This window comes from Sinocyclocheilus rhinocerous, unplaced genomic scaffold, assembly GCF_001515625.1.
Source record: "Sinocyclocheilus rhinocerous isolate Xijiao unplaced genomic scaffold, SAMN03320098_v1.1 scaffold522, whole genome shotgun sequence".
Classification (NCBI taxonomy): Eukaryota; Metazoa; Chordata; class Actinopteri; order Cypriniformes; family Cyprinidae; genus Sinocyclocheilus; species Sinocyclocheilus rhinocerous.
This window is the reverse complement of record NW_015625031.1, coordinates 166,200-180,520: the sequence shown is the minus strand read 5'-3', so window position 1 is coordinate 180,520 and position 14,321 is coordinate 166,200. Positions and strand designations below refer to the sequence as shown.

Below are 14,321 nucleotides of genomic sequence, written 5' to 3'. Positions count from 1 at the left end.
TTAAGTTATTGTCTTGAGATTATTTTTTGTTCCAGTGATGATCCACCCCCAGTTATTAAAGGCACTGATGAGATTGTAAGAGCTGCAGTTTATCATCACTGTATCCTCAGGTAAAGGTATTTCTCTTCTTTTTATCCTGTTTGGATCAAATAACTATTTAGATCACAGATACTCTTTTGATGGATCAAAATGTGTAAATCAAAGGTGTTTTTTTTTTCCAGATTTGCACAAAAACACAAAAATAAAATCTAAAATAGTGTAAACAAGAGACTTTGAATGTGTTTGTATGTTTTATATGTGTGTGCAGGAGGAGCCATTCATCACAATGAGGTTTCTGATCTCACTGTGTGTGTCACTACTGCTGCTGATTAATGGTGAGTGCACATCATCTGTCATTTAAAATGACAAAATCATTTCCCAATATTAAATCATAATGTTTGTCTTGTTTATTTAACAGGTAAAGTAACCAGTGGACAAACATCAGGTACAATCATTTCACTTCATCTAATCTTTACTTGTTCCTCTTTCCATTACAAATGTAGAAATTAAGGATGTGTAGGAATAATCCTTATGTTGACAGCAGACTCCAAAAGAAACTGGGTTGAAATTCTATAATTCTGAATTCTGTTAATTCAGAATTAACAGTGTATACACAATGTAAATGAGTTAGGTCTGTACAGGACATAAAGTAGGCTAGTATTTTTTTTTTCCATTAGTTTCCACATTAATGAAGAACAGTCAGTATGGCATTTTGGTGCTAAAATTGGCACAAGCTGACATAAACACCGGGTTTAGTGCCTGTCAGGCTCATCCTCAAAAATCGAACTGGTTTGTCATTTTGTATTTTAATTCTCACAGATGTGACCTTTTTTCCTATAATTGACATTATATCTCAAAATGTTTCGAAATTGAAGCAGAAACAGGCTTACATTGAAATGTCAAAAAGTGCTTCAAATCAGGCAGATGTCAGGTGGAATTAAAACCTTTAACAGAAATGCATTGATGTTGACATCGAGCAAGAAATAAAAAAAGAAACTAAGAAGGCTGGAAGAATTTGGTTGAAAGTTACTGAAGAAAGGATGTATACAGTATATGCATGTAGATGTAATGAGCTGGTAATGACGAACAGGTGAAATGGGTGGAGTTACAGGTGGGATGATCCATGATAGACAGCAGAACAGTAACACCAGACTTCACTTGCTGGACAGAGCAGGAACCATACATGTGCAGTAATACTTTTAGATAGACCTATTTCTTGGTCAGAATTGATTATTATTAAGAAATTATTTAATATTTGTACTTTATCAATAAGTATTTACATTTAAACATTTTAAAAGGATGCTTTTATTCAAAGCCATTGCAGTACTTTTAGAAATGAAATTTCCCCTTGACATATAGCCAATAGATAACAAGTGCTACTATAATAATCCTAATATAGATAGTAGAATCATATTAATGTACTGTTTTAATCCCAGCATTAACTAGAAAAACCTATAGATGTTTGAGGAAATATATACATTCTGTCATTCATATCAATTGCGTGCCACATTAATGTTTTCCATCCGCAGTCTACAACCCCAATATCTTCTTTTTCATACAGACACAGCTCTTGTTTTATTCTAAACCAAATATACGTACATAACACTGTAGTTTAGTTTAGTTTAGTTTATTTATTTATTTTTAAAGCACTTTTAAAACAGCCTAGAGACTGTGCTGTACGTGAGAAAAGTAATAAGTACAATATAGAAAATATAACATAAAAAATAATCAAAATAAACATGAGCAGAATACACAAATACCAAATCTAAAACAGAAACAAAAATCAACAATTAAGACATGTTGAAGGCTAAGGAGAACAAATGAGTTTTAAGAAGAGATTTAAAAACTAGTAAAGAGGGGGCCATTCAGTACTGGCAAGCTATTCCACAGTCGAGGACCCACCACCAAAAAGGCTCGATCCCCTCTGCGTTTCAGCCCTGAACAAGGGATTGTCAATAAGTTAAGGTTACAGGGTTATAGGGACATGGTAAGTCAGACAGGTATTTTGGAGCAAGATTATGTAGGAATTTATACACAAATAAAATAATTTTGAAGTCAATCCTGAAGTGGACTGGAAGCCAATGGAGGGCTCCCAAAATGTAGCTGCAGCATTTTTAAGCAGTTAAAGTCGAGCTACCTAAGACGTGGAAATACTGTAAAACAGAGAACTGCAATAATCCAAACACGAAGTTATAAAAACATGAATAACTGTCTCAAGAGACTTTTCAGACAGAAAATGCTTTATTTTAGAAAGTGAACGAAGCTGGAAAAAACTAGAGGCAATGACGGAGGATACATGTTTATCTAATATTAGCCGACTATCAATGAGAACACCAAGGTTACGTACACAACTTGAATTAAAAACAGACCGATTGCCCAGGGTGGAATTAATAAACTCAGATTTATCAGATGGACCAAAAATTATAATCTCAGTCTTAGAGTCATTTAGAGTTAAAAAGTTGTTGGATAGCCAAAATTTGACCTCCTCAAGGCAGGAGAGTAGAGTGTATAAAGCAGAAGGGTCATTTCTTTTTATCGTCATCCGCATAAAAATGGAAAGATACTGTATTTTTATTTATTTATTATTATTTTATTTTACATGATTCTCTCAGACCCCACAATGTCCAGCTCTGATCCATGCCATGATTATAACACTCTTGATGAATTTTGGAGAGACATACGGCAAAAAACAAATCACCCCATGGACTACTATGAATATGATGACACCCTTGTTGAATGGAGTGGCTGGTATCGGCTGTATTTGAATGGAGAAAGTGCCCAGATGTCTGAGTGGTGTGTGAGTAATACAGGATGTGGTGGTGAAACTGGACTTTATCTTGGCGGTTCTCATCCAAGAGTTGAGGATGGAGTGGTGACCCGTGAAGTTTTTGCAAGTCATATAAGGTCTAACCAGTGTGACAACTACAGATCCACATCCATCAAAGTAAAAGCCTGTCCAGGAGATTATTACGTCTATAAACTTGTCAGGCCAGATGTGATGACCAGCAGGCCTTCATATTGTGCAGGTGCATCTTGTTTTCTCTGGATTTTTTTTTGAATATCAGAATCCAGAATAAAATCCTCTTTTTATTAGATAATTTAACATATATCTTATTGCATTGGTTAATGAAATTAATTGTTTTTACCAGTTAGAATAAGGTTTTTAGTTGCTTCAGAGCTGGGATGTAATACTCTAAATTTCTTCCATGTTCATACAGTATTTTAACATTACATTTACAAACTCCATGACAGTTACTTTCCAAAGCATCAGCAGTGATCCCTGCTACAACTATGAGTCTTTGGACCGTCCCTGGAGAGCCACTAATGAAAGTGGAGGGTGGATTTGTGAAGAATCTTTCTCCTGGAATGGCTGGTACCGGCTTTTCAACTATGGAATGAATATTCAGATGGCAGAGACCTGTGTTAATTCATACAGCTGCAATTCAGACTATAATCTGTGGCTCAATGGTCCTCACCCTCAGATAGAGGATGGAGTGGTTACTAGAGAGGTCTGTGCAGGGTTTTATTGGGGTAGCTGCTGTCATTACAAGACAGACCCCATCAGAGTGAAAGCGTGTCCAGGCAATTACTATGTCTATGAACTTGTGAATCCACAACTCGGGTGTTCAGGATACTGCACAGGTACTGTGCTTTTTTACCCACAATTCTTTTAAAGGGGTCATATGATGCTTTTTTTAAAGATCAGCGGGATTATGCAAATATTTCCACATAGTGGGGTAGATATGTGGGGGCGTGTTAGAATGAGCCGTTTTAGGGGGGCGTGGCAGAGTCTTAACTTTGATAAAGAATATCTCTTTGGTTTTGAGACTTTAGTCTTTGCAACTTCAGGGATCTTATCTATGCACAATCAGCTTGTAACACTCCAAAGAGAAAGGAAAACTTGAAATCGCATCATATGACCCCTTTAAACATTTTAGAATGATTTCAGTAATGACAGTACACATGGTTTAACTTTCTCATAATAATTTCTATGAATTACTGGTTTGACCTCACAAAGTTTTGATCTCATAATTTCTCAATAACACAGACTATGACCCGTGCAATAACTACAACATACTTGACAACTACTGGAGAAGCACATTCAATTACTGGTCTATGTATGGATACATCTCTGATCAAGATGACACTCGTGTAGAATGGGATGGCTGGTATCGACTCTTTATTGATGGATCAAGTGCTCAGATGCCTGAGTGGTGTATATCCTACATGTCATGTGGAGGTTCTGTTTCTCTGTGGCTTGGCGGCTCTCATCCTCGTCTTGAAGATGGAGTTGTTACTCGTGAAATTTACGGCTCTCACTATGGCCTGTGCAGTTACTACAGATCTGAACCAATCCAAGTCAAAGCTTGCCCTGGAAATTATTATGTCTACAAATTGACCATACCAACTCTTTCAATCCCTGCTCCTGTATATTGTGCAGGTATTTATTAATGTTGTATTTAATATGCTTATCCTAAATTGAATTGTAAACATTCATATGACAACTAATTATGCAGATTATCTTAGAGCTGGCCAGATCTAATCTTAAGTATTTAATGTACTCTTTTTTTTTCTTTTTAAATAGTAACATTCACCACCCCAACTGTCGATCCCTGCTACAACTACACCAGTCTGGATGAGCCTTGGAGGGCCACTGACAACTATTACTATAACAACAACAACCATTACTACTATGGCATGTGTGATTATAATGTGGAGTGGAATGGCTGGTACAGGCTGTTCGACAATGGTCAAAATGCTCAGATGCCAGAATCATGTGTTAATGAAGGTATGTGTGGCACTTACGAGCCACTGTGGCTCAACGGCCCTCATCCACAGCTGGAAGATGGAGTGGTCACCCGTCAGGTCTGTGTCTCCTCATGGTTTGGCTGCTGTGATTACACATCCCACCCTATACGAGTCAAAGCCTGCCCTGGAAATTACAATGTTTATGAGTTTGTTAAGCCAACATTTTGTGGAGCTTACTGTGCAGGTGAGCATTGTCACATTTAGTGTTTTCTGGATTATTATTATTTATTTATTTTTTTAAATGTTGTTGACATGAAAATGTTCTTAATATCAGAAGCCTCAAGTCAGTCCATCACATCAGTGTCTACAACAACAGAGACAATCCTACCCATAGAATCCATTACTCCACCAATCACAACCACTGGTAAAGTATTGTCTTGACTTTCACCCTCACAAAATTTATTTCTACGGAAAATATAAGTAAAAATCTCATCAGACAGAAGTAATACAGCTCACAGAATGAGTATACAATACCAATGAGAAGGAAAGTACAACATTTGACAGAAGACTCATCTTCTGCATTGCACTTGACTGAATCATCTTGCTGCATTAATTCTTCACAAGAAAACATAAACAGAGAATATATCTTTAACGGAGTGTCTATTTACACTAAGTGCAAATAGGCTGCCTTGTTGGCAGAGGCTATTTACACTAACTCCGCCCACCAACATCTGATTGGGATAGTCAACACTGAAAAAAGACGCTCGTCAAACATCAGTTTCAGTGGCGTAGATGGAAAGGCGCGTGCTTTTTGAGGCGATCGACCCGAGTTTAAACCCGCCTTTTGCCTAACTTTTTTTCTCCTTTTTCAAATCTCATATCGCATCGGAAAGGCATTTATTTTCAATAAAAATGAAGCACAGTGTAAATAGCATCCATCGCTATTTGCACTTAGTGTAAATAGTATCTATCGCTAAGAAAATATGCTATTTGCACCTAGTGTAAATAGCATCTATTGCTATTTGCACTCAGTGTAAATAGCATCTATCGCTATTTACACAGTGTAAATAGCATCCATCGCTATTTGAACTTAGTGTAAATAGCATCTATTACACTTAGTGTAAATAGCATTTATTGTTATTTGCACTTAGTGTAAATAGCATCTATCGTTATATGCACTTAGCATCTATTGCTAAGAAAATATGCTATATCTAGCGTAGCGTTAGTTCTGGCAGGTCACGTTAGTCAAGCTCGCATCAGCTGACTCTCAGCTGATCCCCATCAACCTATGGGGATACGACACCTATCTAAGTATTCATATATAAGATCCCTCAGTATTATCAGCAGTTTTCGCATTGCTCAATAGCTAATTACCCTCCTCCATCCCCAACTCCTCCTCTGTCAGTCGGGATTCAGCCTTCTGGTTCTCCTTTGAATCAGACTAATTCTAAAATGTGTACATAACATTATTGAACTTTAACGATATCTGCAATGCATTTGTTGGTTCTGTTCTGTTTACCCTGGGGGGGTTATCGCTGCTCTCCCTGCTCTCATCCATGCTAGGCTGCATGGATGCGCAGGGAGTTCTTGCCCAGAACAGAACCATACCGCTAATCCAAACTGTATGCTAATTGTCAATCATCTTTGACGATAGTGGTCCTGACAGAATTGCACTTAGTGTAAATATAATCTAATTGCTTTTTACACTTAGTGTAAATAGCATCAATTGCTATTTGCACTTAGTATAAATAGCATCTATCGCTATTTACACAGTGTAAATAGCATCCATCGCTATTTGAAATTAGTGTAAATAGCATCTATTACTATTTACACTTAGTGCAAATAGCCGCTGCCTATTTTTAAACTATGAAAATAAACAATGAACCAACGTAAAAGATGGTTATCCAGAGTGAAGAACTGAACTTGAGTCTAATTTTATTAACAATGAAAAGTGTTTATCAGACTTTAATAAGCCTTTTCATAACTCCAAACTGTTTGCAGTCCTCAACCATCAGAGGCAGGAAATTTCTTAATAGCATGCATGTACTGTACATGGATAAAAGGGAAAAGAGTCTGAGAGGAATTTGATAGCCTTTTAAAACTGGTGGTTGTGGAGAGACCCACCACATGATTGTAAAGTGCTTTGGATGTACAGCAATACACAATAAAGCGCTATATAAATGCATCATTCATTCATTCATTTATATAACTTTATAGTGTACTTTAATTGGTGATTTGGCTCAAAGAATACACAAAATTCACTTAAAACATAAATGTAACTGGAGCTTAAGTAAGCTTGGAGCTTTGGGACAATAAAGCCTTCACTACACCTATTCCTAACCCTAACCGATCAACACCCATGAGTCACTTTATATTACACTTTTCGTCTATTTCCCTCATTTTATTGAAAATAAATGCCTTTGTGATGTGATATATGATGTGAAAAGGGAGAAGAACGAGTTCGGCAAAAGGCGAATTCTAACACGGGTCGATAGCATGAAAACATTACCTATGACACTGGAGCCGCTAGTCAGCAGGCATCTTTTGTAATGTTGTCTAGCCCAACTACACGTTTGTGGGTAAAGTTAGTGTAAATAATCTCTGCCAACAAGGTGGGCTATTTGCACTTAGACACTCCGTTTTTGGTTTTATGTGTCCATAAAACAGCTAGCCTTGTGGACCCCTGCTACAGCCACCAACAATCAACATTCTTCTCAAGTAATGTGTGACTCTGAAAATCTTAACATTAGATCAAGAGCAATAATCAGTCAAGGGGCCAGAATTTTTTTTTATATGGTAATGTAACAGCTTGAATTCACTTCACTTTGTTATGATAAACATGGAAATTTTCGTTCTGTTGTTTGGGTAATATGTAAAGCTGAGAATTGGTTGATTATGACACTGGGTAACTAAGCAGTCTTGTAAATTTGTGTTTTAGATTTAGATTAACTTTATTGATCCCCAAGGGGAAATTAAATGGTCATTTAATTAAATTGTTAAATTGTTTGTAAGAAGAGAAGAGAAATAAAGTAAATAAATTAATTGTGTCATTTATTACATTTACATTTTTGCATTTAGCAGACACTATTTTACAAAACAACTTCTCCTCCTAGTTAATAGAAATCCCTGCTCTGAACTCAGCTGCTCTGAGGACGAAAGGTGCAGAATGAAAAATGCTGTTTATGGCTGTTTATGTAATGACGACCAATCCAGACCACAAGCTGACTCTTTTGGTTGGTATCATTCCACAACAAAATGTGAAAACATACATTGTTCTTCAGTCATTAATTACACTGGCGTTTTTTCTCTCAGATTTCTCGGAAACCTGTGAAAGCAGCTCTGGCTCCATATCTGTGTCTCGCTGTCAGCTCTTTGAGGCTGGTTTTCCAGCTGACGTCTTACACCTCAATGATCCCAGCTGCAAAGGAACGGTCCGGAATGGCAGAGTGGAATTCCATTTTGATAACGATGAACACATCTGTGGCACAAATCTTGTGGTAGGACTAAACTATGTGTAACACATTCAAATACACCATCCAAACATGTGTAATGCCTGATAGAACCAGTAGAGTTAGATTTGACCACCTGGGGAATCTCTTTGAGATTTGAGAAATATCTAGGGAAGATTGTTGGGCTCTTACAGTTTGTTACAGATTGATTCTTTGGAGGGCCCAAACAGTCCAACCTAGAGACTAGTCAAAGTCTCAAAAAGATTCAGTAGGAAAGGGTGCACAAGACTGAAACTTGTGCCTGCATTCTCCACCATTAATATATACCCCACCATTATTTCACTTGAGTGCTATTTTTAAATTTGAGCTAAATTACAAGCATATGTATATCTGTGGTCCACAGGCCAACGGCACCCACTTCATCTACAGTAACTTTATTCTGGGGACACCGAGGTCAGAAGGTCTCATCAGCAGAGAGAAAATCCTTAAGCTTCCTTTCAGCTGTGTTTATCCTCAAACACAAACACTTTCCATGAATGCGCAAATCAACCCACTGGAGAGGTGTGAGTCAAATATGATTTCTGATTAGTTCGCATAATGGAAATTTTCTCAATGTCAAATTGTTCAAATCCTCTTGAGGACTTTCAAGTTAAAAAAAAAAAAAAACACAAACAAAAAAAATACACAAGTGCATTTTGATGATGAATAATGATGAAAATGTTTTTGAGTGAACTAATCTCATAAGCAGAAAAATATATGTCTAAAAAAGTAAATATAGTAATATTCTCTAAACTAAGATTATATATTTTACCCAGTGGTTGAATTTTAAATTTTCTTTAGTGGGGATGGTGTGGTGGTGTGGTATGTGTGTGTGTGTGTGTGTGTGGGGGGGGTTATATGGGTCTAAATTTTAAAAAGGTTTTTATTTAATAAAGAATTAGCCTTATTAAACAAACTATTATTTATAAGCCTTTTTCCTTCTGGGGTCTGAAATGGAGGAATTTTGGTCAATAATGATAATTAAACAATATTTTGCTGAATGTGTTTTTTGTGCTGGCACCTTGGCTGGTTCAGGCCTGTCATGGATAAATAATGATGATAATAAAACCGCCAGTAGGTGGCAGCAAGTCTCTATTTTAATAAATGATTTATTGAATCATTCAAATCAAACGATTCGTTCAAAACAGCTGATTCAATGAGAAATGAAACAAGGGAGTCCATCTGAATGGAGCGTTGAATCACTGACTCACTCGATTCGTTCAAAAACTAATTCATTCAAGGAATGAAACACTGTGTTGCTACTCACGGTTTCCAAATGTGTAAAATTAATAGCACATTTGTGCTCGCGCACATGTGCTGATATTCAGAAAAGTACATTACTTGTGCAATGAATATAAAAACATAAAAATTCATACATGGGCATTTTTTCTTTCATTGCTTGAATTATAAGAGCATTCTAACGGCATTCTAAGGCCCTGTCCACACGAATGCAGTTATTTTTTTAAAACCGCAGCTTTTTCTACGCAGTTTGGCCATTCGTCCACACGCAAAACGCAGCACCAGTTCACTGAAACCGAACATTTTTGAAAATGCCTGCCAGGGTGAAGATTTTCAAAAACTCCGGTTTCTGTGTTATCATGTAGACAGCGAAACCAGAGTTTTTGGCTTGTGACGTCGGAGCATGCGCTGTTATCTCCGCCTACTGGAAACTTTTTCAGGCTTCTGATTGGCCAACATGGCTTTACGGTTGAGATTATATCGCCACCTGTTGGTTTGGCATGCTCTTGACAGTGCTTCATTGCATGCGTTTGCGTTTTCATGTGGACGGAGATTTTTTTTTAAACGGAAGGAGGAAAAACACAGTTTATAAAAATACCCGTGTACATGTGGACATGGCCTAATAGGCTTCATCGCGCAGTGAATACTTTTGGACTCTCAAGATGTGTTTTTGTTTGGTTTTTGCAATGCAAAGTCGATGACTCGATAATATCAGCTCTGCTATTGTCTCTCAGTCCCTCACAATCACATAAAGCACAATAACATATGTCAGGGGAATGTCTTTAAATTCTAATCTAGGAAAAATCATACCTTCAGTTGTCTTCTTTTTAAAGAACTTTAAAAGTTGCGCTTGAACCATTTTGCGCGAAAAATTACGCTTGTGCGCAGCTTGTTACAGTACAGAGTTCTGATTGGCCAATCGCCATTATTTAGTTCGTGAATTATCATACGTAGAGAATTTTAACATTTCATTTGCATGATATGTTTTACATAATACACATTATTAGTCTAAAGGGGATGGTAAGGGGGGATGGTGGTTTTACTGAGGGGATGCTTTTTGTCATTTTTTTTCAACCAGGGGTATGGCATCCCCCCTCAATTCGAGCCCTGATTTTACCCTTAAAACAATAATTTTAAAACCAATCTGTTCGTTATTTTAACAGCATTGTGCACAAGACTCTTCCCGCTGGTGAAGGCAGATATCAGGTTCGGATGATTCCATATGAGGATGATGAGTTTACCCGGCCCTTCACTGGTAAAGTGGATGCAGAGCTCGACCAGAAGATGAATGTGGAAGTTCGTGTTGAGGGGGTTGACAGCCGCCAGTTTGCCTCAGTTATGGAGACTTGTTGGGCTACACCTGTGAATGATCCTGATTACAGTCTCCGCTGGGATCTCATCGTCACAGAGTAAAGCTGTTTCTATTCCTGATTTCATTTTTGTTTGCACATGGAATGCAAATGTCATGATTTACCAGAAATCCCTTTAGGGTTTTATTTCTCTATTGAAATCAAAATTGGATTTGTTGATCGTCATAATTGCTATTCTCAGGTGTCCCAATACAAATGACGACACAGTGGAGCTGCTGCAGAACGGCGTCTCGACATCCAGCCGTTTCTCCTTCAGGATGTTTGTCTTCACTGCAAACTCCACTAAGCTTTACCTGCACTGTGCTGTTCACCTTTGCCTTCTGTCAAGCAATCGCTGCTCAACAGTGAGTTTAAAAGTTGTAATGATTTCCGAATCTGCCATTGATAACCTGCTTTAATCATATGATAAATATCGGCAGGAAAACATCACCCTTAGTGTCTATGGTGTTGAGGTTTAATAACTAAGGCTATGTTCACACTGCAGGCAAATGTGGCCCACATCTGACTTTTTTTTGCTCACATGTGACTCAGATCTGTTTTTGTCATGACAGTGTGAACAAACCACATCTGAATCTGAACTTTTCATTTCCGATTTGTACCGCTTCCATATGTGGTACTAAATGCGATACAGATCCGATGGTTTGCAATGCGACGCAGTGTGAACAGTCATATCAGAATTCATGCGAATTTCACGTCACTCTAGATCAACATTCATCATGATTCTGTGCTCATGGGAGTCACTTCAAAGATTTTACATACCCAAAGTTATCAAGACAGTTGCGAAAGGTAGTCAGTGGAAGTACGGTGATGTGTCAGAATTCTAAAGTATTACAGTGACAACTCTATATACAAGCAAAACATCCTTGTCTTTATTTTTCATACTGCCCAGTGCCTGTGCATAATTTCGCTGGGTTCTGCGGCAGATCATATGATAAATAAATGCATAATCCCTTACTTTATGTACTCCGTGTTAGTAAGCTGCGCAACTGTTGCCACGTCCACAGTTTTCCCACGGAATTTGGCTACTTTTTCCACTGTTGCCGCGGGTAGTTATTCAACTGCATGGGTTGAAGCGACCCCACTAATGCGATATTTACCCCCCAGAATGCAATTAGGCTAGTTTTGGGCAAGTTTTGAGAAGCAATTGAGTGGATTTTGTTGTGAAAACCTGGATCTGTTGTGTGATCTGTTCACACTTTGTGCACACCTGTTTCATGTTTTCTGTTTTTCTTTTTTAGGACTGTAACTCTGGACACCAGCAGAGAGAGCACAGGTCTGTGGATTTCCATGACAGTGCTTCCATATCCATGGGTCCTCTTATGTTGTCTGAAGGGAACACAGGTGAACATTTTGTTTATTTTAGTCATTTGTAAATGAAGGTTTCTGATGATTTCTGCTGTGAATACATTACAATTCACTGTGTCACATTCTATTTCCTGTTCACAGATAAGTGGGTCCCAGATCAAGTGAAGGTATCTGAGGCTTCTTTTCTATGTGGTTCTCTGATGCTGTTACTTGTTCCTCTGATGAGTGTCCTGACCCTCTTTTAGTTTAACAAACACACACATACACACACACACACAAAATACAATTTTCTAGTGGCATTTTAATGAATGTGGCACTGATGCCACACTGGTTTTGGGTTTCTCAATGTTTCCTTAGTTCATGTGGACATTGTCTCTTTACCTACAAACATAAAAATAATGATATAATGATTTATATGAATTGTAATATACTACAATCATCTTATTTTACTAAAGAAGAAGTGCTACAGTAACAAAGACAATCAGATTCATGTTTATACAAATGATGTGAAAAAAAACCATTAAAAGTACCATTCATGCTGTGTTTCAGTCATATTACTTTTATGAAATGCATATGCTTATGTTACAGTTTAGGAACATATTTCTATAGCAGATTTTCAAAAATGATCTGGACAGTGTACATGATGCAAAGTAGGTTATGTGGGAAATTATTAATTATAATTGTATGTGCACTAGTCCAGGTAGTGTTGTGTTCGCATTGGTGTGTCAGTAAGGACACCCGAGGCAGGATTCAGTTCCAGATTTTAATAAGATAATTAAGAATTGACAGCACAGTCAGATCATAGGACATTTTTTGTTCAAAGTCTCTGACAGTGGGCATTTGTATAGATGTGGTTTGAAAATTACAAAGATAACAATGAGTAGACAGTAATTACAATAACTCGTCATAAAGTAAGAAACAATCTTATACAATTACATTCAGGGGCGGATTTAGTGATCTGGGAGCCCCAGGCAAAATATAGGAATCGGGCCCTATATATTTGCACACATTTACCTAGATCAGCCTTGAGGATCCTTTTTTTGTTGTGATGCTTGCTGCTGCACAATGGTGCCCCACAGTTGTGTCCAATTTTTCTAATTTTTTCATGTACATGTTATAATGGCTTTCTTTCATGCTGTAGACCACGAACTAGCAATTGATTTACAGTTTTCACAAAAACAATATACATTATAAAATGATAAACCTCACAATTGAGCCTTTAAACCATTTTTTAAGAAAAGAGATGAGTCGTAAGTATAAATTATAATATTAATTTAAAACGGGGTTATGTGGGTGGATTTTCGCATTGGTCTGAACAAAAACTGCAGATGGGATTATTGAAAATGCACATTCATTGTCTGCCAGCAGGAAGCACTTTTGGAACATCAGAAATACTGCGGGTTCCCCAGTAACGGCTGTAAACAAAGCAGTGCTGCTCATAAACGCTACTTTATCAGATAAAATTTAAATGCCACTGAAACTTTTCTGAAGACAGTCAGTTCCCTTCAGAGATTTATTCATATAAAAACTTTAATTAGTGATAATGAGAAAAATAGGAGGAAAGTCCACTGATGAGTTACCAGCATAAGCCTGTGTGCCAAAGGCTGTCTAATTCTAAACTTTAAAATACACTTATTTTAGTTATTTTAACTTCAAATTTAAATGAAAATGAAAAAATAATGAAATGGAAATTATACATTTACACACCTAAGGATTATATAAACCAAACAAGCAACAGAGTATGCGTCCTCTACTTGGGTCATTCTCATAAATGAGTAAGCGACATTTAAAACAATAAACATATAATATGCACTGTTGCTCAATATTTAATTACAGAGGGGGAGAGATCGCTCGAGGGCCACACCAGACTATTTCTGGTGCTCGCCAACCTCTCCAGCTACCCGGACGACGCGCTCTGTGCATTTTATGCCGCCAGTTTAAACTCCGCGTACAGAGCGCCGTCGTCCGAGGAAGATCCTTGAGCGAATTTCACTGCATTTGTGGAGTGGACACTGTCCCGAGGGGGATCTCGCCGGTGCTACTCCGGACCCAGAGCCCAGCCCACCATCTCCCTGCTGTGCGGAGCTAAAGCCCGAGCCCACCGATGACGGAGAGCCAATTCCCGCCGCGA

General features: G+C 37.7%; 1 pseudogene; it reads left to right on the top strand.

Annotated features, from left to right (window-relative positions):
* Window positions 1-325: 325 nt before the first annotated feature.
* The window catches only part of LOC107748180 (uncharacterized), a 73,262-nt pseudogene continuing 59,266 nt past the window's right edge, over window positions 326-14,321 (top strand).